Source organism: Schistocerca piceifrons, chromosome 1 (genome assembly GCF_021461385.2).
Source record: "Schistocerca piceifrons isolate TAMUIC-IGC-003096 chromosome 1, iqSchPice1.1, whole genome shotgun sequence".
NCBI lineage: Eukaryota > Metazoa > Arthropoda > Insecta > Orthoptera > Acrididae > Schistocerca > Schistocerca piceifrons.
This window is the reverse complement of record NC_060138.1, coordinates 1,164,323,689-1,164,350,817: the sequence shown is the minus strand read 5'-3', so window position 1 is coordinate 1,164,350,817 and position 27,129 is coordinate 1,164,323,689. Positions and strand designations below refer to the sequence as shown.

General features: G+C 41.9%; 1 protein-coding gene and 1 non-coding gene across 2 annotated transcripts in view; one reads left to right on the top strand and one right to left on the bottom strand.

Moving 5' to 3' along the window:
- The window catches only part of LOC124781209 (scoloptoxin SSD14), a 534,282-nt gene that overhangs the window by 335,570 nt on the left and 171,583 nt on the right, over positions 1 to 27,129 (bottom strand). The window lies entirely within an intron of this gene.
- Positions 11,780 to 11,854, top strand: Trnas-cga. Its single transcript has one exon. It is a non-coding gene; the product is annotated as a tRNA-Ser (tRNA).

Here is a 27,129-nt window from a genome sequence, read left to right as displayed (position 1 = left end):
CGCACACGCGTTTCACAATTTTATAAAATGCAGAATTACGTAAACCATAGCTTTCCGTTGCGTAAAACTTTCGTGGGTTGCACAACCATAATAGTTTCCCAAGAGTATTTTTCCCAGCTAACAAAGTTCGAATTATGTTGTCGGAATAATTTTCACTTCACCCGACAAACGTCTCTGATCACTTCGTCACACGTAATGTATTTTTAACCTGCTTGAAGAGTCTTTAAATAATCTCCTTAACGAATTTCGCAGTCGCGTACCACTTTTTCAGACTAGCCCGATCGCGATAACTGAAGGTAGAGCTCAATAATGTGTTACATGTTCTTTTATATGTACTAAAAAACAAACGCGCCCTATATCTTTCTGTTCCGCTTGGTCTTTGCTACTTTGCTTTTTATTACTTTTCATTATATTGCTTCTTAGTAATACTGTGCAGTTATTAAAGTTTCGTATTACTTTCCTTTTTAATTCTTCCAAAATAAAGTCTATTTATACCCGATTTTAAGTAATATGATTGTAATTGACACACCTGCCCGCAAAGTACCGTTATAGCTAGACTACCTGCCGCTGCCGCCAGAGATTTATTGCAATGGAACGTTACGATCAGGGGAGAGACGGCGATCTTAATGTGGTTTATTAAACAAAAAATATTTAAAAGTAAAAAATTTCAATGCCTAGACCACTATTTTCTTATTACAATTTAAGTTCGATAACTAGTTTCGGTTGCTATCTGCATCTTCAGAGAACTCAAAAATACGAAAACGCGGTGAATAAGCATTGGAAAGCCTCATTAGCTGTAGCCATGCAACAACATGCATTCGTAAGTATCAAAACAATAACATTACGTAGTTGAAAACGTCACCGTAATCACGTCAGGTTGTAGACGGTAATTTCACAGGTTGACGGTCATATAGGAAATCGTCCAGTTCCATGAGGAGGAGTTGGATGAGATGCTCATTACTTGCAATAGTATAACGGATTTAATACTATAATACAGTAATATTAAAATTGTTTGCTGTCTGCTTTCTTATAAGGCACCGCAGCCGGAGATTGTACTCATGACAACAGTTAATAAGATTTTGGAGATCATTTAAAGTGCTCCGAAATTGTGGCCATTTTGCGATAAGTACGTTGAGCAAGTTCCAGTATTGTAGTGAATGGGTGTGGGTGGGCACTGATTGTATGGCACGACATTAACACGGTTTTCTTTGCAGATGAGCATTTTGTGTGTATTAAATTGTAATGAACTTGTGTACTACCTGTTCGCGGCGACGCCGTGGTCTGAAATATATTGTACGCCGACCAAGGGACCAAACGGAACAGATTGTGCTTTTAAGTAAATGAGCCAACAGCTGTTCACTGGTCAGAATATAAAACATTTTCAGGAAAGAAAGATGGTCAGCATCGGTCGTACTGTCATCTGAAACTAATGCTTATATGCCTGACATACTGGAATATGTCGTTATAATTACGTTCAGTCTACATGACTACTTACGAGCACTGATGATAGCTGCACTGTCAGCTGAAATCTACATCTGTGATGCAGATCTGCCATGCAATGCAGATGGCATTACGAACAATCTCAACCCTTCTAGTGTCCTGGATTACATCAGTCGTGATGCGCAATCATTCCTGTGGACTCGAACATGATAAAACGTTTTCGAACTTCCAGCATGTGTTTCACTGTTCAGTGATTTTAAGTAATGAATTGTGTGAAAGATTTTAATAAGTATTAATTTCATCACTGACTTACTGTTATTGTATTAATTATTGTATTTTCTATGGCGGAGAATATTGTAAGAAACACAAAAGATTTTCTATAACCTGATAGGGCGTCCCTTTCTGAGAAGTCCTTATGGCAGTGGGAGGAGGAGGATGATTGGTTTGTAGGGCCCTTAACTGTGCGGTCGTCAGCGCCCGTACAAAGTTCCAATTTTTACACAGTCCATTTTCTTTTCACAATTGAATGTAGTCGTTCTCACAAATGATGATGATGATGATAAAATGAGGACAACGCAAGCACCTAGTCCACGGGCAGAGAAAATCCACCATCCCAGACGGCAGCAAAGCTAGCCCCTAGACCAGCCAGGAGACGCACAGCTGGCCAGGTACGCATGGGAGAGCGGTAGTGGTGGGGGGTTATGGGCATTCGCTCTAGGAGAAATTCAGAGAGCTGGATAGGACGTGCTGTTCCAAACTGAAGCTCTTTTTTTGTAACTATTAACGGGAGCCCATCCACACCCACACTTTCATGGTTACCGTTCAAAAAGATGTCATTTCTTTGCTTAGTATCTAACAAGGATTCCACTGGAAATGCAGCGATTTATTTTAGCTTGGCTTGTTAACCATTTATTACTTTCAGAGACGCGCCATGAGTGGAGAATTTTGAGCAAAACCTACACAATTGTCTAGTTTTCTTGTTAAAATTTGCTTCTTTTGCCGAAAGACAGCGAAGTTTACAAAATGCCATTTGATTAAAAGTGCACACACACACTTCCGAGAGAATGTTGAAATAGAGGTTTATTAAGTGTGGAACTGAGGAAAAGTAAGGTCAGAAGATTATGAAAAAGCACATTATCTGTACAAAATAAATTTGTAATGTCCCACACTGTCTCTCGTTTCACTAGCTACCGATGACCTTACAAATTAAATTCTTTCATTGAAAAAATCTGTAGTTAGTGGAATAACACGGTAGATAATGAAGTTTTGCATGATAAACATATGGAAAAATCCTCTCTTTTTTGTGTGCTATCACTTGCCAAGATATCTTTTCGAGATCTCAAATCGTTTATGAAATATGAGGAATGTTGTGGATATTTCTCTCAGGTTTTATCGCTTGTGCGGCGCGATCGCAAATGAATCTGCTACATCACACCAATTCACTCGAGGTTGGTGACAGAGTGAGACCTCCACTGAAGACTAAAGAAAAATTCGATATGTTAGCTAATTTTCATATGCAGCAAAATATTATGTAATATGCACCGAAGGCAAAATCATGGCGATGCCTATTTTTCCTTGCGAACTTATTCGAATTTCTCGCAGAGTCTGTCTTACATGTAAATATCACAATAACTAACCATTAACAAAATGGTCACATCAAGAACCTGACATCAAAAGCTGTAAGTAAAGCAAAAATGATTTTTTTTTACGAAATAGTTCCCGTAAAATCGTTTGGGAAAGGCTGCAGGGCATGAGCCTCCATTCTGTCATCGCTGACCAACTGAAAGGTGGCAAACACCGTCAACCTCCCCTTCTGAACAAACGAATGAACTCGCCCAGCACTGGACGAAAACTGGTCACTGGACATCACCGTACCCTGTGCAGACTACAGCTGGGTGAAACAGTGTTAGCACTTACTCTGTTGCCCTATCAAACGAAGCTGCCGCGACCATGGCAACTGTGCTGACAGCCGGTGCTGCACCTAACGTCTTCTTGCAGTCCATGTGGGTATTTCTCTTGTTTTATACAATCCATTTCCTGACTCATGGCCCAAGACCAGGGTGTACAATCCTGCATGGTGTAGCGAGCAATGTGTGTGTCCTCTCGATCGCTTGTTGCTTGGAGGCATTGGGAGCTCCATGATGTTGAGTATGGCAGTACTGAGCCTATCGATTTCACACCCGTATGTTAGCTGTTGGGACCTGACCAAAGAGAGAAGTAAGCTCCCATAACGAACCGTACTTTGTATAGGCCACGTTGTCACTGCTGTCAGTTTCTGACAGGCTTATACTTTCTCCTCAATAACGAGGCAGAGAAAGAACTACTTTCGAACAACCAACATTCAAATCATATTTCAGAATGAGCAGCCCTCTGTGTAATCTTTCTGTATACACGGAATGTGCAGGCCATAACTGTTGCCTACTTTGTGTAGTTGCACTGAAATGCTAATATCTGCATATCCAAGCATGCTGTAGCACCACCACCACCACCACCACCACCACCACCACCACCACGTTTCTCCTCCCACAATGCTCCGTCCGTCCAGCTTATCCTCTCCAATCTCCTCTACGTCCATGTCTCAAATACTTTTAGCCTTTTCTTCACACACTGTCCATATTTCTGCTCCAAAGAGTGCCACACTGCAGACGAAACACCTGCCAGCCCATTTCCTCAGACCTTTATCTAGTTCGTCACATAAATGGTGGGGTCCTGCCCACTCGTCTCTTATAGGGTGCCTAAAGGATGCTACTTTCTCTGACAGCTATACAGCAGTTCAAGCAAATCACATTAATGGTTTTTATTACAATAAAGTAGATTGACAATACTTAACTTTGGTTTACAAGAAAGTGTTGCAAGCGTTTATCGACATGGAAATAGTGTCTCTCGCTATATAGGATGTCCATGCAAGTAATGGATATGGATCACGTAACAGCTCTTCGGGTGCACTCTTCTAGTCCGGGTTTACTAGTGTCCGTCGTCTTCTGCCCGGCCGAGACTGTCAGGAGCGGCGATTAGATTCTCTACACGTAGAGGCCGCTACTGTCACGGTGCGGTCCTAGTAAGTGATTGGTGGCTGACGATGTCTCACAGCCTTCTATGCTCTTGCGTTCATCTTTGTGCCAGCGCTTATTATGCCGGAACAACAATCTCTTTCTTAGCTATAGCAGTGCTGAATTTTAGCTCCTGATGACATAAGTACTTCCAAGATATTTGAATGCTCTTACTTGGCTAATAAGAACTTGTCCTATCTTAATACTCGTATTTGTCCGTCTCCTCTCTGTACTGATGACCATACTCTTTGTGATTCAACTTCTCCCGGCGTAATTCATGACCAAATAATTCACAGGGAAGGCTGGCTGGCTCTGAGCACTATGGGACTCAACTGCTGTGGTCATCAGTCCCCTAGAACTTAGAACTAGTTAAACCTAACTAACCTAAGGACATCACACACATCCATGCCCGAGGCAGGATTCGAACCTGCGACCGTAGCAGTCGCACGGTTCCGGACTGCGCGCCTAGAACCGCGAGACCACCGCGGCCGGCCACAGGGAAGGAACAGTTTGTCAGCGCACCTGACGGTGGTAACACGGTCGTTTGCCGAAATCTTGTGCCCGTTGGACTGACATCCGGCCATTCATCTGCGAACTATTTCGTCGTCATACTCTGCTTTTGCTGAGTTTTAAATCATTCCCTATTCCACACAAGCTCCAATCATGCAGATTTGACGATTTAGGGAGCTATCTCAATGAAATTGAAATTTCAATGTCCAGCAGTGTATATTCTACACGTAAAATGTATGAGAGGATCAGCACAGAGGGTGCTGGTAAATCCAACTCTGACGTAATTTACTATTCAAACCTAGTTGTGAGATCCATTTTATTACTTTTAACAAACTGTGAAGATACCAATGAATACAAGACATCTCGCAGAAAGTAATGTAGTGCGAAATCTTTGCTTTGCATGCGCGTATGATATTGCGCTACGTAGGCACTTCGATGACAAGTGAAGTGTTAAGGGCTGATAACGTGCCATACGAGATGACCGCCAGCGGAAAGATGAAAGGCGTACCTTCTCGACATGACAGTTACCTTACGAAACCGAAAGATATACGTATTGCTGAGATAAAGGCACTGATAGCGCTGCATAACGTGTGACAGTTGCCATCACGTGCACGTACACGTCATTTAATATGTCAAGGCGCATACCATGACACTGCGTGTAAGTTCTACTCTATGCCTGCATGGAAACGGTGCAAATATTTTAGCAACCTGGAACCAGTAGCGTTTGCAGTCACTCGTTAAATTTAAGTTTGTTAATAACAAGCAGGGCCCCAATATGTAGTAGAAATGTACTGTAAGTCTCGGAAGTGAGTTTAAAGCAAGGTCTTAGTAAGTAGGCACGCGCACTAGAATGACGGTAAGGGCCGTGTCTTAAAATGCATATCCTCCTATTTCCATCTAATGTACTACGAATTTTTCCTTATTTTGTTACCTGAAGATATGACATTTCTGTGTCTTTATATATTGTAACTGTTTTACTATATATATGCATTTATGTCTAAGTATAATTGGTTTGTTTTGTAAATATTTGTATTTTTACGCTGGGTCTTGCCTAGGGAAAACTACGCTATCGAACCATTACATCGATAGGTCGTGTTGAGAACCAAAGTGTTTAGGATCTTTGGTAGTGTTAACTCTGCCGCGTGGAGCGCGGGCAGAGAGGGAGTCTGGCTGAAGGGGGGCGGTGGAGCAGGTGTGTTGTGTGACGCTCCCGAGAGTTGCCGCGCTTTCGGGGTTTGGCAGCATGTAATTGCGCTCGACTTGCTGTGATAGTTTCTGACATGATGTCGCGGACGGGAAGCGTTAGCTGGCGCACATCAAGAGCCCGTTTCGCCTGGTGACCGTGCCGAGAAGGACGCGCCCCAACATCCAGCTTCTGCAACAGCGACGGCCGACAATGAGTGACTGTCGCCACCTCCTCGATCGAAGACTTCAAACCTTCAATCAACCAACAAGGAAGACTGGTAGCGCGTAAAGTTTTAGAACTGTATGGCAGACCTCAGCTTTTCAAATTTAAATTTTTCTCACTAAATTACAGCAACGTAGCATGAACCTTTGTTGCTCATTGTCCCAATTGCATTACCAAGCAGGTCCCTTCCTTTTTCCGGAATGAACCCGAGTGTCGTTGAAATTCAAACGCCAGCATTAAAGTAATATCATTCGATTTCACTGCCTTAATTTCAAAGTTCAGTTAAGGTATTCATAGCTGGCTACAATATTTAGATTACACAAGCACAAATTAAGAGTGCGAGTTTTGTTGCCGTATTTTAGCTTACCTGTGACTTGGTACGTACTAAATTTTACTATTGTTAATTGTTCAGAATCATTTAATTCAAATTCAAAGTTAAATCTCTTATTTCTAAATTGCGTAGATTCAAGTAGCTTTTGAAATGATTGTTGAGGTAGCCCAAGACTAACCGTATTTTACTGAATTTCGATGTGCTTCAGAAACAAGGCTCACTATTAATTTCAGTCACTAAATTAACTTTCAATTTTCCGGTTTTATTAATTCTTTTGATAAATTAAGTCAGAGTGTAGCGAAATTTATTACTTCTGACAAACTTTCAGTTTTCACACTACACGTGTCAACCTTCAGTTGCCACGCTTCTAGTGCTAATTATATGTGTAATAACCTTTCTTTTTCAGTTACTATAGTAATTGTCCATAGGACTGACGACCATAATTTCCCCCAAATCTCTAATATCTAATTACTGCTAGTTAATTGTTAACGTAACGGCCACACATTTACTTTATTTTACATTCACTTTATTACTTTTTTCACTTTATTACTTTTTTCACTTTATTACTTTTTTCACTTTATTACTTTTTTCACTTTATTACTTTTTTCACTTTATTACTTTTTTCACTTTATTACTTTTTTCACTTTATTACTTTTTTCACTTTATTACTTTTTTTACTTTATTACTTTTTTTACTTTATTTTACTTTACCCCTTATCAAAATTAATTTCCACCAGTTTCATTTACATTTTTCCTTTCATTTAGATGTACCCCTTTCCTCCCTCTTTACCGACAGATTAACTTCGGTGTCGATTGCTTTTCCCAAATTTCCATTAGGTAAACGCGGTTTAATTTTTCACTGTCATTAAGGTCGGTAAGTGAGGGGCAGGTTACAAGCTAACCACGATTTTCTTGGAAAAATTTGTATAATTTGGGATAACAGCTGGCAACGGGTGAATCCACTGTAATACATAAACTGGCAAACCATTGACAGATCTTTATCCTATTTAAATCGTGACGTTATCATGGTGGTGATACAAAACCAAAGAATAGTTCTCTATGTACTCATAAGTTTAATTCTATGGCTCATGATTTATAGCCGCAGATATAATTTAACCCTGTGGTGCATGAATTTCACTGCAGTGGACAACTTTTAATGGTCAATTCTCTGGCGTTTTCAGTCGGTCATGAGACTGAAAATGCATGCAGGACACAACACCAGTGGGGAGTGCCCACTGCAGTGAATTGTGTGTATTTGCAGCCTCAGGACTGATTGAAAATGCCAAAGAAGTGACCATTAACAGCTGTCCACTGTAGTGGACACTATGCACCACAGGGTTAAAGTAACCTTTGAACATTGTCTACTGATTTCTTTTTCGGTGTTATGTACTGACTCACTACTTCCATCTGTTCGAAAAATATAAGCTACTATCTTCTGACTGCATCATATTCACTAAATACCTTTCCGCCTAACGTGGAACTTTGACTGTAGACAAACAAAAACCATACTATCGTCTTCATTTCAGGCAAAAAAAACCTTCACTATCGTCTTCGTTTCAGGCAAAAACTACACTATCGTCTTCGTTTCAGGCAAAAACTACACTATCGTCTTCGTTTCAGGCAAAAACTACACTATCGTCTTCGTTTCAGGCAAAAACTACACTATCGTCTTCGTTTCAGGCAAAAACTACACTATCGTCTTCGTTTCAGGCAAAAACTACACTATCGTCTTCATTTCAGGCAAAAACTACACTATCGTCTTCATTTCAGGCAAAAACTACACTATCGTCTTCATTTCAGGCAAAAACTACACTATCGTCTTCATTTCAGGCAAAAACTACACTATCGTCTTCATTTTCCTTGTATAGTCTGCCGTTATCCTTCCGCTTTTCAGATTTTTTAGTCAACTAGCTCAACTGCACTGCCACCTGAACTCTTGGTATTTCTACACAAGTGATGGACAAAAATATAGGAACACCAAAAGCCACGCTACCATACCTATTAATTTGTAGGAAGACTTGACATTCAAAACATTTCCCGACATCTCGGAATGGACAAGTACAGGTCCCATATGGTTTTCAAGAGACTCATACCCTTCTTCCTACAAAATGGTGTCAAGTTCAGGTAATGATGGTGGAGCTGGATAGCGATCACGCTCGCCTCTCTCATGGGCTCAATAATATTGCGATCTGACGACCGGTGGCCAACGTCGTGCACAAACCTGTTCTGGATGATGCGACCTGTGTGAACGGCTGCCCTAAAGCCTTTGAACGCAGAATTACCATTGACGAACAAACATTGTTTCATGAGATGAAGTTGATCAGCCAAAAGGGTCAAACAGACCTTGATAGAATGGCCCTTGCAAAGTAACCAAGAGCCCATGAAATATCATGATATGGCTGTCCAAATCATCACCAAACTCCCGCCATATTTCATTCTTGGGACTTAAACTCGGCCAGAAGTTGGTAACGGTGAGAAACAAGACTCATCCGACCGATCGACTTTCTTCCGTTGCTCCAATAGACCAGGTTTATGGCTCGGCACCTCGTTTTCCTCTTACGAGCATTTGCATAACTGATGTGTGGTTTTTGAATTACAGTTCGCCCTGCTGTTACTTGCTTATGGAGCTCTATTCGCTTTCTGTTGTTACTGACGAGGTACACGCGTGCGACACACGATTCTGCAGTGACTTCTACAACTGTGGTCCCCTTAACACTTTGCCGTCCAGCGACACCACAGTGGTGTCGTGTGCATAGTATCGCTCAGTGGCCGGCGACACCACAGTGGTGTCGTGTGCATAGCATCGCTCAGGGGCCGGTGATACCACAGTGGTGTCGTGAGCATAGTATCGCTCAGTGGCCGGCGACAGCACTTTAGTGTCTTTTGCATTCTGTTGGTGTTTTGTTTAGGTAACGGTAAGTTATACACGTCAACAAGTGGTTTGTTTTTATAAGTACTTGCGCCCTTTCATCATGACGGACGAAAGAGAGAATAGGATTATTTATGATGAATGCGCGGACGTCTTGTCTGACGTTCCGGACGACTTGGTCGATTGGGAAGAACACACTGGATATCAAGAAGAATTCGGCGAGGGCTACGGTTGCTAACTAATTCGGCTGAGTCAGACGGAGAAGACAGTGTACAGTGGTCACACTGATTTACCGAGGACCAATAACAAATTTGAAGGATCCCCGGGTCCAAACATATTTCCCAAAGATACACAGAGCGTGGAGGATATCGTAGAGTTATATATTGAGAACGATCTATTTGAATATATTAGCAACTAAACCAACAACTACTACAGTCAAAATTGCAATAGAAGGAAACCGGATTTGAAAAATGCCAAATTTGTCGACGTTACGGGACCCGAACTTAGAAAATAGTTTGGGCTTGCAATCCATATGGGAATTGAAAAAATGTAGGGATCGATGATTATTGGTCAACGAATCCGTTGATAGACACACCGATATTTCGCAATCCATTCAGACAAATATCATTTTTACATTTTTCCGACAGCAACAATAAACAGGATAATGCCAACTGGCTCGCCAAAGTGCAATTCGTAACTGATCATTTTTCCAAAAACTTTTAAAGAAACGTTTAATTTAAGTCAAAACATCTCAACTCATGAGGGAATGATACCGTGGCGTGGACGGTTAAATTTTAAAGTTTGCAACCCGTCGAAAATTATGAAATACGGCATACTCATTCGGATGCTGTGTGATTCGAGTACAGGATACATTTCCTCATTCAGGTTACATTCCGGCGCTGGACAGCCTTTAGCAAAAACAATGACGGAACTATTGACACCTTCTGATGGAAAGGGGCATCACCTCTGCATGGATAATTATTGTAACAGCGAAGAACTTGCAGGAAAGTTACTTGAAATGAAAAATCAAGTTTGTGGAACGATATAGCAAAAGAGAGGATTTCTGGAAAATTTAAGGGCGCAAAGGTTAATGTGTGTGAAGCTTGTCATCAACGGAAAAGTGACAAGCGACCGGCAACAGGCCAAGAAATCCGACTTAGCGCTTCCGGCGTCAAGCGAATGAATTTGTACGAGACGTGCGGACGGCAAAAGTGTTTATTTTCGCCACAAATCTCTTCAATTACCGTCCGTACCATCACTCAACACTCACTTTCTTCCGCTTTATGTTTTAGCAGACGTCGTTTCCCGCTTTCCCTGTGTCCGGTATAGATCTTCGATATGGTGCTTCGTGAAACACGAACCATTTCGGATACCTTGGTTATGGAACCACCCACCATACGAGCTCCAACAGCTTTCCCACGTTCGCTTTTAATTAGCTCAGAGACAATGCACCCACAACTACACAGAACACGGCGGACACCTGCAAAGTACTGAGCGTTTTGCACAGCTGCCGTTAGTGCTCAAATATAACAGCACACCCTGCAGGCTTTGCTAACAACTGCATTTATGTTCAATGAGACGTTTTTTGCTGGTTTAGGCCCTACCCATATTTTTGTCTAGCCACTGTATCTGTATTCCGCAAGCTACCTTGTGTGTGGCTTAGGGTACTCCGAATACGGCTGTCAACTTCTCTCTTTCCTAATAAGTCGCTTATGGCGTGGAGGGAGGAAACATTGCCGGAAACCCTCGGTGTGAGCTCTCATATCTCTACGCTTCCCTCCATAGACTTTTCGCGAAATATGCGAAGGAGGAAGCAATACATTAGTTCCCAGAATGAGATTTTCACTCTGCAGCGGAGTGTGCGCTGATATGAAACTTCCTGGCAGATTAAAACTGTGTGCCCGACCGAGACTCGAACTCGGGACCTTTGCCTTTCGCGGGCAAGTGCTCTACCAACTGAGCTACCGAAGCACGACTCACGCCCGGTACTCACAGCTTTACTTCTGCCAGTACCTCGTCTTCTACCTTCCAAACTTTACAGAAGCTCTCCTGCGAACCTTTCTTTCAGGGGTGCTAGTTCTGCAAGGTTCGCAGGAGAGCTTCTGTAAAGTTTGGAAGGTAGAAGACGAGGTACTGGCAGAAGTAAAGCTGTGAGTACCGGGCGTGAGTCGTGCTTCGGTAGCTCAGTTGGTAGAGCACTTGCCCGCGAAAGGCAAAGGTCCCGAGTTCGAGTCTCGGTCGGACACACATTTTTAATCTGCCAGGAAGTTTCAATACATTAGTTGACTCTTCCAGAACGTACACTCACGTGATTTGAACAATAAAACTCATCCTGATTCTCAACGTCCCTTTTGTAGCGTCTGTCACTGCCTCCGTGTCGCTTTCGTGCTTACTGAACGAAGTTGTGACCAAACGCGCTGCTCTTCACATCTACGTCTTCATGATTACTGTGTAGTTCACTTGCAGAGGGTTCATCGAACTACCTTCAGACTACTTTTTTACCGTTCCACTCGCGAACTGCGCACGGGAGAAACGAACACATCTCTTTCCGTGCGAGTTCTGACTATTTTATTGCTATGATCATTCCCCCCTCTGTATGCGGGTGGCAGCAAAATATTTTCACATATTCCGAGGACAAAGTTAGTGACTGAAATTTCATGAGAAGATCCTGCCGCAACGAAAATCGACTGTTTTAATGATGGCCACTTCAATTTGCGTATCATATCCGTGGCACACTCCTATTTCGCGACAATACAAAACGAGCTGCCATTTTTTAAACTTTTTCGATGTCCTTAGTCAATCCTATCTGATGCGGATCCTACATCCCACAGCAATTCTCTAGAAGAGAGCGGACTAGCGTAGTGTAAGCAGTCTCTCTAGTAGACGTACTAGATTTTGTAACAGTCCTGTCAATAAATCGCAGTCTTTGGTTTGCTTTCCCAACAACATTATCTATGTGATCATTCCAATTTACGTTACACGTAATTGTATTCCGTCAGTATGTAGTTGAAATTGCGGCCTTTAAATTTGTATTATTTATTCTGTAACCTAAATTTAAAGGAATTCTTTTAGTAGTCATGTGGATGACTTCACACTTTTCATGCTTCAGAGTCAACTGGCACTTTTGACACCATACAGATACTGTATCTATGTCATCTTGCAATTGGTTTTCGTCATCTGATGACTTTGAATGACAGTAAGTGACAGCATAATCCACAAACAATATAACAGTGCTGCTCAGATGGTCTCACGTCGTTCCTGTAGATTAGAAACAGCAGAAGGCCTGTAACACTTCCTTGCGGTACCTCAGAGTTACTTCTGTTTTACTTTACTTCCCGTCAGTTATGAACTGTGACCTTTCTGACAGGAACTCGCACAACTGAAGTGATACTCCGTAGGCACGCAATCTTATTACAAGCCGCTTGTGGGGAAGAATGTTGAAAGCCTTTTGGAAATTTGAAGACATGGAATCAATTTATTACACCCTGTTGATAGCACTCGTTACTTTACGAGAGTAAAGAGCTAGTTGATTTTCGTTAGAACGATACTTTCTGAATCCGATTTGGTTGTATGTCAAATAGTTTTCTTCGAGGTAACTCACAATGGTCGAACACCGATACGTTCGAAAATCATACTGCAAATCGACGTTGGCGGTATGGGTCTAATTCAGCGGATTACTCCCATTTCTTTTCTTGCGTATTGGTGTGACAAATGCAACTTTCCAGCCTCAGGGTACGGATCTCCCCACGAGCGAGCAGCTGTATGTGACTGCTATTGGATCAGCATACTCTGAAAGGAACCCCGCTGGTATAGAATCTGGAGAGAAGGCCTTGCCGTGATTTAAGCTGCTTCGCTACACCGACGATATCTACTACTAAGTTACTCATTGGCAGCTGTTCTTTATCCGGATTCAGCAATATTTACTCCGTCTTCTTTGGTGACGGAATTTCGGAAAACTGTTTAGGAGCTCTGCTTTAGTGGCACTGTCATCCGTAATATCGCCATTGTTATAGCGCAGTGACGTTATTGTGTCTTTCCGCCACTGTACTTTACATACAACCAGAATTTCTCTGGATTTTCTGCCAGATTCCGAGACAGTTATGTTGTCGATGTTATTAAAAGCATCTCGCATTAAAGTTCACGCTAACATTCGAGCTTCTGTAAAACACGATCACTCTTGAGGTTTGTGTGTTCTTTGAAATTTGGCAAGCTTTTTCGTTGCTTCTGCAACAGTATTCTCACCCGTTTCGTGTATCCTGGGGTATCAGCACCATCCCTTATTAGTTTATTTGGTATGTACCTCTCAAATGCTGTTGATACTTTTTGTTGAATTTAAACCACATTTGGTCCACACTTATTACATAATTAGTATGGGAGGGGTGGAGACTGTCTCTTAGGAAAGTGTCAAGCGAGTTGTTTGTGCTGTTTTGAATAGTTGTATTTTGCGTTTATTTTTGGCGGTTTTCGGCGCTATGGTATTTCGTCTTGCTACAACAACTTTGTGGTCTCTAATCAATGTAGCCGTCATATGATCCCTATTTCGTCAGGAATATTTATTGCAAAGAAGTCAAGCATATGTTCACATTTATTTACACTTCGAGTGAGCTCCTGAACTAGTTCAAAACTATTTTCTGAGAACGATTTTAGAACGATTTCGAACGACGTTTTATGCCTACCACCGGCTTTACGTGTATTTTCGCCAGCATATCGAGGGTAGATTGAATTCACTACCAACTAACGGTATGAGTGGGATACCTATCTGAAATGACACTTCTCTGACTTTCCTGTAGGTGATGTCTATCATTCCCCTACTTGTACATACATCTATATACCTTTATTTGTTCTCTGGCCATTCGTGCTCGGCCAGTTTGCACTTCCTGTCAATCTATTTTAGACATTCGTATTCCTTTCGCCTGCTTCATTTCCTTCATTTATATATTTTATCTTTTCATCATCGTTAAATTCAGTATCTCATGTGGTATTTTAGGATATCTACTAGACCTTTTTATCTATTCGATGCTCTGTTGCCCTGACTATCTCAAAGCTACCGGTTTATCTTCTACTGTATTCCTTTACCCCATTTCAGTCAATGGTTGCCTGATACTTCGATCCCTCAACCTCTGGTTCTTTCATCTTATTCAGGACCCACCTCCTTAAAGTCATCTTTTTGCAAATTCTTCAGTTTTGGTCTGTTCATAACCAATAATTTACGATCAAAATCACATTTGCCCTTGTAAATGTCTTACAGTTTAAAATCTGATTCTGAAACCTTTCTTAGCATTATATAATCAATCAGAAACCTTTCAGTGTCTCCAGGTCTCTTCTCCTGGCCATCGCATGGAAGTAATTTTGAGATCTCTTGATGGGATATCCACAACTGTTAGTCATCATCAATGAGAAAAATCCGCTATAGATACAAAAAAAGGAAAACAACCAGGTTTAAGGACATGTATCCCATCCTCAGATGCATATTAGAATAAGAGTCCAGAAAGGATGCATAACTGATGTTAAAATAAAGCATCCCTGGTACATAGCATGAACGGGTATTCTCTTTAATCATAGGTCTGCCAGAAAGCCTCTCAGAGGAAAACAACAGACTAGGCTTAGGGGGTGCCACGCATGGACTCCAAATGAAGACAGGAAAGTGGTCTTCCGAACAGTGCTGTATAGGCACCCACCTTCTGAAGCACAATCCGGATTTGAAATGCAGGGATGTACTACTTTAAAATATTATAACCTATCTTAATCTCAGTTATGCATCCTCTGCGAACTCCCATTTTAATATTCACCTGAAGATGAGATACATCTTCTGTAACAGTGTTCTGCTTTCCTTTTCAGACATAATTTTTCACCTGTAGCGGGTTTCTATCATCGACGTTGCGGGTATGATTTTGGTGTTCTCTGACATTCCTATAATACTAAATTAAATATTTGTTGATTCCAGAGGACAGATCCTATCAAGTGTTTATTTACATCAATTTTCTGACTGATGCAGCCTGACACGATTTTCTATCCACAGGGAAATCCGTTCATCTCACAGTAGTACTTGCATACAGTGCCCACACTTATGTACTCCTATATGTCGTCCCCTAGACTTCATGTCCTCTGCATCTCCACCTAGTATAACAGACGTTTTCCCTGACGCCAGAATATGTCCTGTCATCTCGTCCTCCTTTCTATCTAATGATTTCCACAGATTCCTTTTCTCTCTGATTCTGCGAAGAACTATTTCTTTTGTCAGTCCACTTAATTTACAACAGCCCTCTGCAATATCATAGGCTGAATGCTTCGAGTCACTTTTTTTCGGTAGTTAATTTATACACAAGGAAATTTGAGTTCTGTGTGGGAGCAATATTTCGCTACCACGAGATACGGACTGGGTTTTAAGACATCACATCATCACTGTACATCTGCAGGTGAAAACAGCTGTAATGTAAAAAAGGAAGGAAGGTAAGTGTGAGTTTACGTCCTAACAGTCACGTAACCTATTTTTATAATGAAATATGCGGATTCCTATAGTTAATATCGTAATATTAGCGCTTCATGAAAACTATTACTTTTGTTGTAATATGGTGAGAGGAATCTCGTTTCTACAGCCTTTGGGGGCTTTCTTTGGCTGGCTTACAACAGGGAAGTTAACTTAGGAGGAGCAGAGCGTCGTAAAATTGTTTGGTGCTGAAAGTAGTCTCCACACAGGTACACAACAGGGAAATGGCAGTCTTCCATGTCCGAATGGCAGGAGCACAGGAGGGAGCAGACTGAGTTCCATAAAATCTGCATTTTGCATGATGCTAAAACGAATGCTTCAGGCTAGATAAGATCTGAACGCCAGTTGTAAAAACTGAGCTCCAGACCATGGGACCAGCCGTTGGATGCTGCGGTGCCACACAGGAATGTTTGTTTAAATCCGAATAAGGAATTTTGTTATTGGTTCACAGTAATTATTTTGGTAGAAGAGGCCTATATGCAAGGCTTTTAATTGCCCAGGCTGGAAATCTCTTAGTGGTGTGGAACAGATTTTTGTCTTCTTTCCCATGCCACACCATTACTTGTTAACTATGCTAAAAACTGTAAGAGTAGTAAATTGTTACGCGTGTTTATAAATTTGTTGTTGGTCAGACCTCACAAGGTCTGCTGCATTCGTCAGCTGAGATGCTGACACTGCTAGAACCAGCTAAGTTACATAAAGTCGAGGTAGATTCGCTGCAGGGACATCAGAGATTACACTTGCTTCATGGATGCCGTGGAGAACACTTTTTACCTTAGCCAGTCATGAAAAATATTTACAGAGAGGTGTCCGACTTGGAGCGAAGTGCTCATTTCCAGCCGCTTACTGCAGCCACCATGCACACTCATACCATTTAAGACTGCCACGCATGAACAGTTAAGGGGGACAGGAATGCGAAACTAGTTAACTTGCATCAGGGTTTTCATACACAGATTTAATGCTCACAGCCAGATAGTTGCAACCATCATGCACATCGGCGACAGTAAATGTGTTCGTTTAAATTACCAACCTTTTTGCATTCATTGGCTGAATCCGCAACATAGTTTTATATTACGTTTTCATGTCTTCAACCACTGTATTTTCAATCTCTTGTCCAGTTATTACGTTTGATTGCTTGTTTCAATGGGCAAATCATTTTGATGTCTCTCAGCAATAAAAAGAACTGTTATAGTGACTGCTAGTTTTCTTTGGTAGTTTCATGAATCCCCTCTGCGAGAGGTGTAGCATCCATATTTTCATGCTCAATTGCCCCCCTCCCCCACTAAATTTTCTTGTAATGAAATGTTATCCATTGCACGACATTCTTTCTCTTTAGTATGAATGATCTTACGGGATGCTTCCCTTCCTTATACGTCACAGGAGATCGGATCTGAATCATCTTAGGGATAAACGGCTCACCTGACACCTCACAAAGGAAGCAAGCAAGGAGTATTTAGGGTCAACGTCCCGTCGTGAACTAGGTAATTGGAGACTGAGCACAAACTTAAAATGTTTCAAGGATGGGGAATCTGCCGCCCGCTTTCAAAGGATCCAGTCCGGCATTTGCCTAGTGATTTAAGGAAATCATGTAGAACCTAAATCTGGATGACCGAATGCGAGTTCAGTGTGTTAACCACTGCGCTATCTCTCTCGGTAGTAAAGCAAAATAACGAAATAAAAATATTAAACATTTTCTAATATTTTGCACAATTGTGTAAGTCGCTCGTCATTTTATCTGTGTGTGACATTCAGTTGCCACCTGAAGATGGTTCAAAATGCTGAAACGCAGTTCGTGACCAAGTAAATGTAACTTGGCGGAACATTGGGGACTGTTTCCCACTTAGTATCATTTAATTAGTCAAGCACTGACGAACAATTCAGTTAATGTTAATGACGTAAAAGTTCAACTTCCTGCGATAAGTGGTGCACAATGTTGTTGTGACTTACAGAATATAAGTGGAGGCTATTCGACCCTGATCTCATGAAAGTAATCCGTTCTACTTGTTCCATTATCCTAAGAGTACTATAAAATTTTACCTCTTCACGGATTATCCTCCTTGGCTGCCTTACTATGTGATGATCAAATACATTTTCCAAATTATAACGCTGATCCTCGAAATTCAGTTGCCAACTGATTCACGTTGTAACAAGATACGTGACTTACGGAGCAGATTTTGTTATGACAGGAAAATGGTAGTTCCCTTGAGTTATGCACCATGTGGCTGAGATCGAGATCGTCCTAGGAGGTTCTCCAGCTGAGCTGGAGAGGGACCGGGCGCAAAGTTTTCGAAGGAAATATCTTAATTCACGTAAAAGGAATTAAGAAAAGAACGCTGCAAACGATTCTCATAGCCACCTTTAATGATCTTAAACCAGCTTATCCCAAATGCGAGACCGTTGTCTAAAAGACTGTCACTTCGATCGATGCTCGTTTCAGTGACAATGTACAATACGTTCGCTGCTTTCACAATATTGTGGAAAATTCGGTTTCAAAAGCAATCCGTCTGTGGCAGGGGGGGGGGGGGCGGCATTGTAGTGCAAACCATCCCTGTGCTGAAGCTAATCTATTTACAATCCAGATGGCAGAATCAGTAAGTCATCCATTTTATTACAGAGGTGGATATTTGTGATTTGACCATCCAAGTTGTGAAATTATCTCTCAAAAGCATTGGTTCTCTTCTACGAAAACCTCTAGAGAGCCATTTGCAACAGCATTATGGTTATGACCTCAGCTGAATTCTCACTTGCTCATGAACTGTTCAGTTTTTATTGCACCAGATCTGTGATCAGCACATTACAGATAGGTTGCAATGATTTGTTTGCCTCCCAAGCAATACTTGCATTCAGCTGAATGCAAGTATTGCATATATATATATATATATATATATATATATATATATATATATATATATATATAAGTGACTGACCTCTCGACTTTTGAGATGTATATGAAGATGAAAAAGTTCTGCCTTTTGTGGCACTGAAGCTATCAATTACTTACCCAAGTGCACTTAAGGGAAGGAGTAATGTTACACTGGTCCCGGCGTGGGTAGTATGCTTTTGTTCACATGCACTTGTTACTATAAATTTACCTCTTTCTGAAAACCACTGTGCAAATTTCTGCAATCAGCGAACCACCGTTAACGACGTTGGATTTGAATCTTGACGTAACGAACTTTTAGTGTTTGACGCGATATGTACGCAGTCATGAAGAAAAGACAACACTGCCAATATTCATTTTCCACAATGAATTTTCATCTGCTGCGAAGTGAGCGCTGATTTGAAACTCCCTGGTAGATTAAAATTTTATGTCGGACCAGGACTCCAACTTGGGACCTTTGACTTCCCGGTAAAGTGCTCAACCGACTGAGCTACAATAGCTTGACTCGCGAACTGCCCTCACAGCTCTGTTACCGCCAGTACCTCGTCTCCTACCTTCCAGACTTCACTGAAGTTCTCCTGCGAATCTTGCAAGACCAGCAGCCCTGGAACAATGGATATTGCGAAGAAATGGCTTACCCACAGCCTAGAGTATTGTTTACTGTTTGAATTTTCACACTGTAGCATAGAGAGCGCTGATTTGAAACTTTCTAGCACAGTATAACTGAGTGTCGGTATTGAGTTCCAAGATAGAAAGAAATACAAAAATTGCCTCAGTACTGAGCAGATAACGCCCCTTTACCTCCTGCCAATACAGAAGAAAGTATTACATGCACCGGAATTTATCTGAGTTGCTTAGTGGATTACAAATACAAGATTTGACTTTTAAGACAAATAGACAATGATTCAATCTATAATTTTATCCACCTTCGGTTGTTATAATGTACTGCACCAATATGCGAAGAACTAAGGGCGCCTTTATCTCACTCATAAATCCTCTGAGACAACCTGCTATAGCTAAACATTACTTTGACGCACAGGTAACTATTATCTACAGCCATAGTGGTACCACAATTTTCCACTGTCTCAAGTTTAAAGAAAACGCTGACAGAAATAAAATTTAACAATGGCCAGAAACCTGCTCGCTTCCTAATAAAATAACTATTCTGGACTAACGGTTCCATACCGCTACGTCAAATGTGAAGTGGAGGGATACAGGTTATGTCCACGGTTACTGAGTGCTGTTTTTCATAAGGTGGTCTGTATCTGCTAACCACCTCTGTTTAATTAGATAGATCTGAATTTTTTGTGTGTGGCTTTTGTTGTTGGCAGTTCTGTTGCATGTATAAGGTGATTTAAATCAAAGACGTTTCAGTCACGTTGCTTGAATACACGGCATTGTAACCTGCTTTGTTGAATGAATGAAGTTATTTTTCATGAACAAGAAGTTTTCTTCGTGCCATACCAGATTGTTACTGATTCGGGGAATTTAACTTCACGTAAGATGTATCGAGTCAAAGAAATACTGCCTACGACTTGGTTAATTCTACCCACGACACGCATGCGGTGCAAATATCGACTTATCGCTTTTATTTTCCAAGATGCTGCTCCAGGCGTGTGTAAAATGAATGTGTCCAACGGAAAATAATAAACGCTACAATGATGATTTGGCCCTGTCAGACTACCCCCTGAAGCAGATCTTAGTATCTGCTAATGGACTAACATATAAATTAGTACCTAAACATAAATGAATGATTAAGGCAACTAATAATACTAAATGATAAACGTTGTTCCTACTTATATATTTATTGTAGGTTAAAAAACCTTTACATTACAAAGTTTACATTTTCTAAGTAAAATTACTAATCAATTGCCCAACTCTGCCCCTTATTATGACAGAGCGGTCTAATATCAATGTCGCGGAATGGCTGACATTATCTACGTACCAAACACTAGAAGACACTACTTTCAAAGATGATCTACGATGGTGTGGAACCTCAGTGGAAATAAACTAACGTGATCACAGCTGTTTAGCCTTAATAGCCCTAATAAGCCGAAGCAATTTTCGATATCACCGTATGTGATGCGTCCGGTAGGTCGAAGTGATGGTTCTCGTACTCGTCTGCGACGCTGGAAGAACTCCAGCCCCAAATAAACTCTTTCAACCATTAGGACGGCAGAAGGCGGTCTTCTGATTAATACACTAATACTATCTTCTCCTCTCTGTGTTCTACAGAAGAGAAACGCGAACTCCCAGCCACAAGCACGGAGTTCAGATAACGTCTCAACGTAAGTATAGGCAGTGGAAGTGCTCTCAATTACTGAACGCTGCGTACTCGACGACGACTTCCATCCCGGAAGTGAAGTCCAGAATCGAGTATGTTCGCAACAGTACAGTGCTTAACTGTTCCAACTATAAACTCTCCTGAGAGCAAAGACAGCAAGTCTGTCCGCAGCAACAAAGCTGATATCAAGCGACCGTCACACAAGGCCGCTGACAGCGGTAGACCACTTCTCTCCACTGCTATCTTCCCAGCAAGGCTCGGCTCCCCACCCTCTTAAATCCGAAAACGCATCATATTCCCGAAACCACGGAATATTCCCCCTCTACAGATTCTTCCGACCGCCGACTAACCATATTTTAATCTTTTGTCGTCCAGATTGGAAAGTTTGCGAGGAAAAACCTATACTCGTACAATGGTACGCTTCTGAGTAAAAATCCTTGGAAATAATCCATCCTGCGTGGTTTCCGACGTGCCCCTTCTTCGTCCCTCTCACTTGCGTCCAAGATTTGCAGAGTTCGGAAGTATTATCCGGTTATCCTTCCGACGCTACTACAATAGCGGCCGGCCGTCACCCAATTGTGCTCCAGAGTTCAGATGCCACGACGTCCGTCTAGCTACTTCCTGTGTTTAAGCATAACCAACACCTGTGTGAGCCTTCCACCCAGAGCTGGAGTTCTGCCTGCCGTTTCATCTCCATTGGAGTTCCAACCTCTACTAGTATAGGCAATCATTCATTACGTCGTTTTTATAGTAAAGGCAGTCCGTCACCTTCCGTGCAATAAGAGTTAACAATTATTTACAAGGCGTACGTGACAATGTTAATCTCCTTTAAATATTCATATATACGATTTACAACTTATCAATGATATCTAATTGTGGTTGTAGTTCACAGCATGTGGATGAGTGCTTGTAAGGTGCGAAATTATAGCCACCTTACAATCTGTAGTGCTGTCGCTTATCGGCTTTTTATTGACACGACAAACATATGTTTGAAATCCTATGAATAACTTCGACTAATAGCATTATCAATCTGTGAACTATTTTTTGTCACGTTATTCGCAGTTCAACAGATGTCACCAGTTTATAAGATTAATGAATAGAAGGGACAAAGCTTGGCTGAAATCAGTCAACACAAAGGAAATGATTCTTTTTTTTTAGGGCACGTTGGAACTCCTGTTCCTACATATTGGAGGCGCTCGACCAGTTAACTTCTATTGTAAGAGAAATATTACTTATTGTCTCTAAGCTAAATCATGTCAAGGATGCGAATGAACTATTAAAATAGTGAATAGTAACTGAAGAGATTTCAGGTGATTCTTATGTGACTCAGCAACGTGATTTCGCTGGTAAGAAGCCATAATGAAGCCTTGGAATAGAATTCACCAAGAGATCCCGACATCGTCGAACTGAAAAATAAACAGCGAAAAATAAAGAAACGGTTCGAGAAACTTTTTTGTAACTCAGTTATATTGGCGATCTACATGAATTTGGTTCCATCTACCCGGCGGACATCTTGTGTGTGTTAACGGTGCTGTTTTAATATGGACTGCGTTTTAGCAGTACCTTTAATAAGGAGTCAACTTTTAAGACTGAGCCTATTATATCATAGCCTGGGGTATTTTATTGGAGCGTAAGTTTTCAACCTTTCGGCTTTTACCATACGGTATATAAATTTCAAGTTTAGCCGTTCGACTATCATCCTTTTAAGAGGTTATGCAGTTAATCTGTTTACGATTTGAACGTTGGGACATCGTACATTCTCTCTATCCTTATCAAGTGGAAAGTATCACCTGAAGATAGGATTCGTCAAGGTGGTAACGGTGTTGATCAAAGATCGAAACTGTCCAACGGGGCGGCACGGCGTAGGCACAGAAGAAATACCAACATTTAGTGAACAAGAACACGAAATCTAAACAGATGTATTCCACAACAACGGGCAGTGAAATTAAAATGTACCAGCAGTTGTCTCGATTGTACAAAACCCAGATGCAATGAGGAAGTGTATGAAGAGTGTGTTACACGTACCGTGTAATGTTTACCCATCGTGGCGACGTCCGTGCCGAGCGAACGATTGTTCTGAATCAGTGCGACGATCACTCAACAGCGAAGTCTAAAAAAAAAAATCACGAAAATGTCTTTCAGAACTGCTTTTCTTAAACTCTGTTCGAATCAATAATTTTGGTAACTGTTCCAGATAGAGATTCAGTGTTACGAAAGGTGTTTCTGTTGCTGTCGAATCTTCCACGTTATTTGGTCATAATCCATGAAACTTTTGTTTCTGATGTTTCTTCCAAAGCGTTTCGTTTTCTGGAGCTCACCCAGCTGATCCTGGAGAATCTCTACAGACATGCAATGCAGCTCTGGACGAAACGTCGGGAACAGAAGTTTCATGGACCGTTCATTACCATACATCTCGGAAGATGGAGCTGGAACTAAGAACAGGTCGTGAAAGTCTTGATTATGAAATAGGTTCCCTTGTTAATTTCAATATTCCGATTTTGTGTCCGATTTTGTGCAAAGTCACCATGCGGCATCCAGTCTGGCCCGATGGGCGGGGGGCCACAAAGTATGTGTGAATAGTTACATGCGTAAGCAGCCCCAACGGCCCAGCGTCACCAAGAAAGTTCTCTTATCGGTGGGCAGTAACGGCGTGCTGTCAGCCCAGACGGTGCACAGCGGTCATAGCAGCCACTTTTATCGTCCAAATCCAAACAAGTGACTAAAATAATTACCATGACAAAATTTGTGCTGTTCTGTGTAAAAAAAAAGGAGACTACCATACGCGACTTACCAGTATAATAATGAACTGTTACTTTGAGACTACGCACGGTTAGTGTAGATACAGGGAAAGGCGGTGAGGGAAGTAAAAATTTAACTCTAAATTGTGTTAGAAAGCTGTATGTCTGTTTCGACGATCTTCCGTGAGCCAACTGGAGCAAATGGTAACCAATTAGGCTAGGTATCGGTGAATAATATTTTTTGAAATAAAAGGCCATTTTACTACATTGCTGGTATTTAAAGGGAAATGCCCCGAGTGAGCATCGAACTCAAGACCTTAAGACGTAGGCGCTATCTACTCCACCTCCGAAGCATGTGGCAGGTTAGAGAACGTTTTTGCACACGAACTAGTTATTTGGCGTCCTCCTCCTACGTCCGTTCTCCCTCTCACTTTCAAGCCTGTCAGTTTCCCTAATAATTGGGACACGCACTGTATGCAAATCTTGCACTAGGGTGCCCCCCTCAGCTTGGCGCCTATTCCATAAACCGGTTCTGATCAACGTAAATTGTTTCATAGGAACTAATACTACAACCTTACTACTTAGCTCAATCATTGTAGTGCGTATCATTACACATACCCTTCGTCTTACATAATACAATGGCACACACAGCGCGCAACTGCTTCTATTAGTTTATATTCTATACATTACAATTCATCCTAGAAACTAATACTACAACCTTACTACTTAGCACAATCACTGTACTGCCTATCATTACACAAACCTCTCACCATACTTGATACGATGGCGCACATAGCGCGTAACTGATGCTACTAGTTTATATTTTAACCATTACATTTCATCGAATATCTTTTTTGTGATATGTTACAATACAGCATCACCGGTCTTTTGCGGTCTAACTGTGTTGGCGAGCCGGCCGGAGTAGCCGAGCGCTTCTAGGCGCTACAGTCTGAAGCCGCGCGACCGCTACTGTCGCAGGTTCGAATCCTGCCTCTGGCATGGATGTGTGTCATATCCTTAGGTTAGTTAGGTTTAAGTAGTTCTAAGTTCTAGGGGACTGATGACCTCAGAAGTTAAGTCCCATAGTGCTCAGAGCCCTTTGAACCATTTTTTGGTGTTGGCGAGGCAGTAAATTTATCCGCAGGTCAATAACACTGCGTCACTGCATTACACTTTGGAGGTGTGGCGGTGGGACTTGGAGTCCCGTACCACCCTCCGACGGTGACAGTACTGCATCAGTGAGGCAGCAAAATTTAGCCTAAGATGGGCAGGTAGGATGGGAAAGTGTTGGACGTAGAATGGGAGCTAGTCCCGCCAAAGGATGCATACGTGGTGGGCGTGCCAGGCCTATCGGTAGCCATGGTCGGAATCCGATTTCTCTAGGATGGTTGGGGGAACCGGATGTCGATGCCAGCGGCGTGGAAGTGTGGTCCCAATGTGGCGTAACCCACGGACACTGTCCCGCAAGGCATCCACTTTCTCATAGAGCCGCCGCGCGTTGTTGCGTATGGTCGTCTTTAGGGGGACGATATCCGCTTCCTCGTGGAGGAGTGGCGGGGCGTGCAGGCTCCACCTGAGCACCTTGTTCTGCAGGCGCTGCAATGTCGGCATCCTGGTGACACTATTCGTGGCCCATGCAGCAGAGCCATATGTGAGGGCGGGCTGGATAACTTCAGTATGCAGGTTAAGCTCCCTACTGCGGAAGAGTGGGTGCAAGGCCTTATTCAGCTTATACCCCTTGTTGCTGACATACTCTGAATAACAGTAGTAGAGGACCTCGAAGATTTCCTTCTGCAAACTTTATACAATTGTGCCAATCATTTGGCTGCGCGTATTTTGCTACAGTGCAGATTCGCGCTGAGGCAAAGTTTTTGATTTTTTTAAAAAGAACCGTGGACAATGGCATTTTATCATTGTGTAAATAGAACATATATTTAAGAACACTCTAATTTAAGGGCTTCAATACACATTGTCTCATTTCATTAAACTATGCTCTTGCCGCAACAAATTGCGAAGGTAAACGTGCAAATGCCTCTAAATTCCAATGTGTACCCTTTAGTTAAAGTTTACAAAGTTCGGTCAAATAGTTTCATAATTCCATTTTCACGTTTCACTGATAGTAATTCTCAATGAAGCTGGTGCCAAATATCTTGCCTAAGAGGGCGGGGGAGGAAGGGGGGGAGGTGTTAGTGTTATTAGTTATGGAAGAGGGTAGGGGAGGAAAGGGGGATGTGCTAGTGTTGTTAGTTCTGGGTACACCTGCCACAAGCCACTGAACAGTGCTTGTTTCGTCTTGCTTCAAACTCGCGCGTGCGTGTGGGGGGGGGGGGGGGATGTTAGGGTTAGTATTGAACCCCAGCATATTTCACTTGTATTTAAGGTCTATCTAAACATGGATATTTCTAACAGATGCAGTGCGTTACACGAATAATTCTTGAACATAAGCTGTGTTTGTTTGAACTTTTTTCGTTTATCTGTTTTTACTGAAGAAACAGCATGCAAAAGCTCCTTTCTGACCAAACCGCTGACAGCTTACGTTATTAGCGAGACAAGTGTGTATTACATTGTCTTATTCCATCTTTTAACATCAAATCGAAAATATTCTTCAGTTTACGCTTAAGGTGTGTTTACGTGGGCCACATTTTGCGGCAGTGTTTGGCCGAAATAGTGTTTCCGTCAATTCTGCTGCAGTGAGTGCAATACATGGCGGTATGGCTGGGCAATATTGCTGATGGAGCAATGTGTTGCAGTTCGTAGCAGACATTGCCGAGATGTTGGGGGTTGTCCACCAAGGTTGGAGAATATTACGTATTGTCGGGCCATGTATGTACCTCTGTCCTTGTCTGCAAATGATTCCTCCGTACTATCGGCCTTCCTTCCTGTTCCTCACACCGACAATGCTGCAGTGCCAACTCGCGTGATACAAAATTATTTCGCTTCAGTTCGAAAGTTGGCTTCCGTACGTTGAGGCGTTCGATTTGTTTGTTGCCTACTAGGGAATGTTTTTTGAACGCACCGTTATTAGTCGGCACCGGAGATCTAAAACAGTACACGTGTATAAAATCGCAACGTCACTATAATTTGCCGCTGCTGCTACGGTCGCAGGTTCGAATCCTGCCTCGGGCATGGATG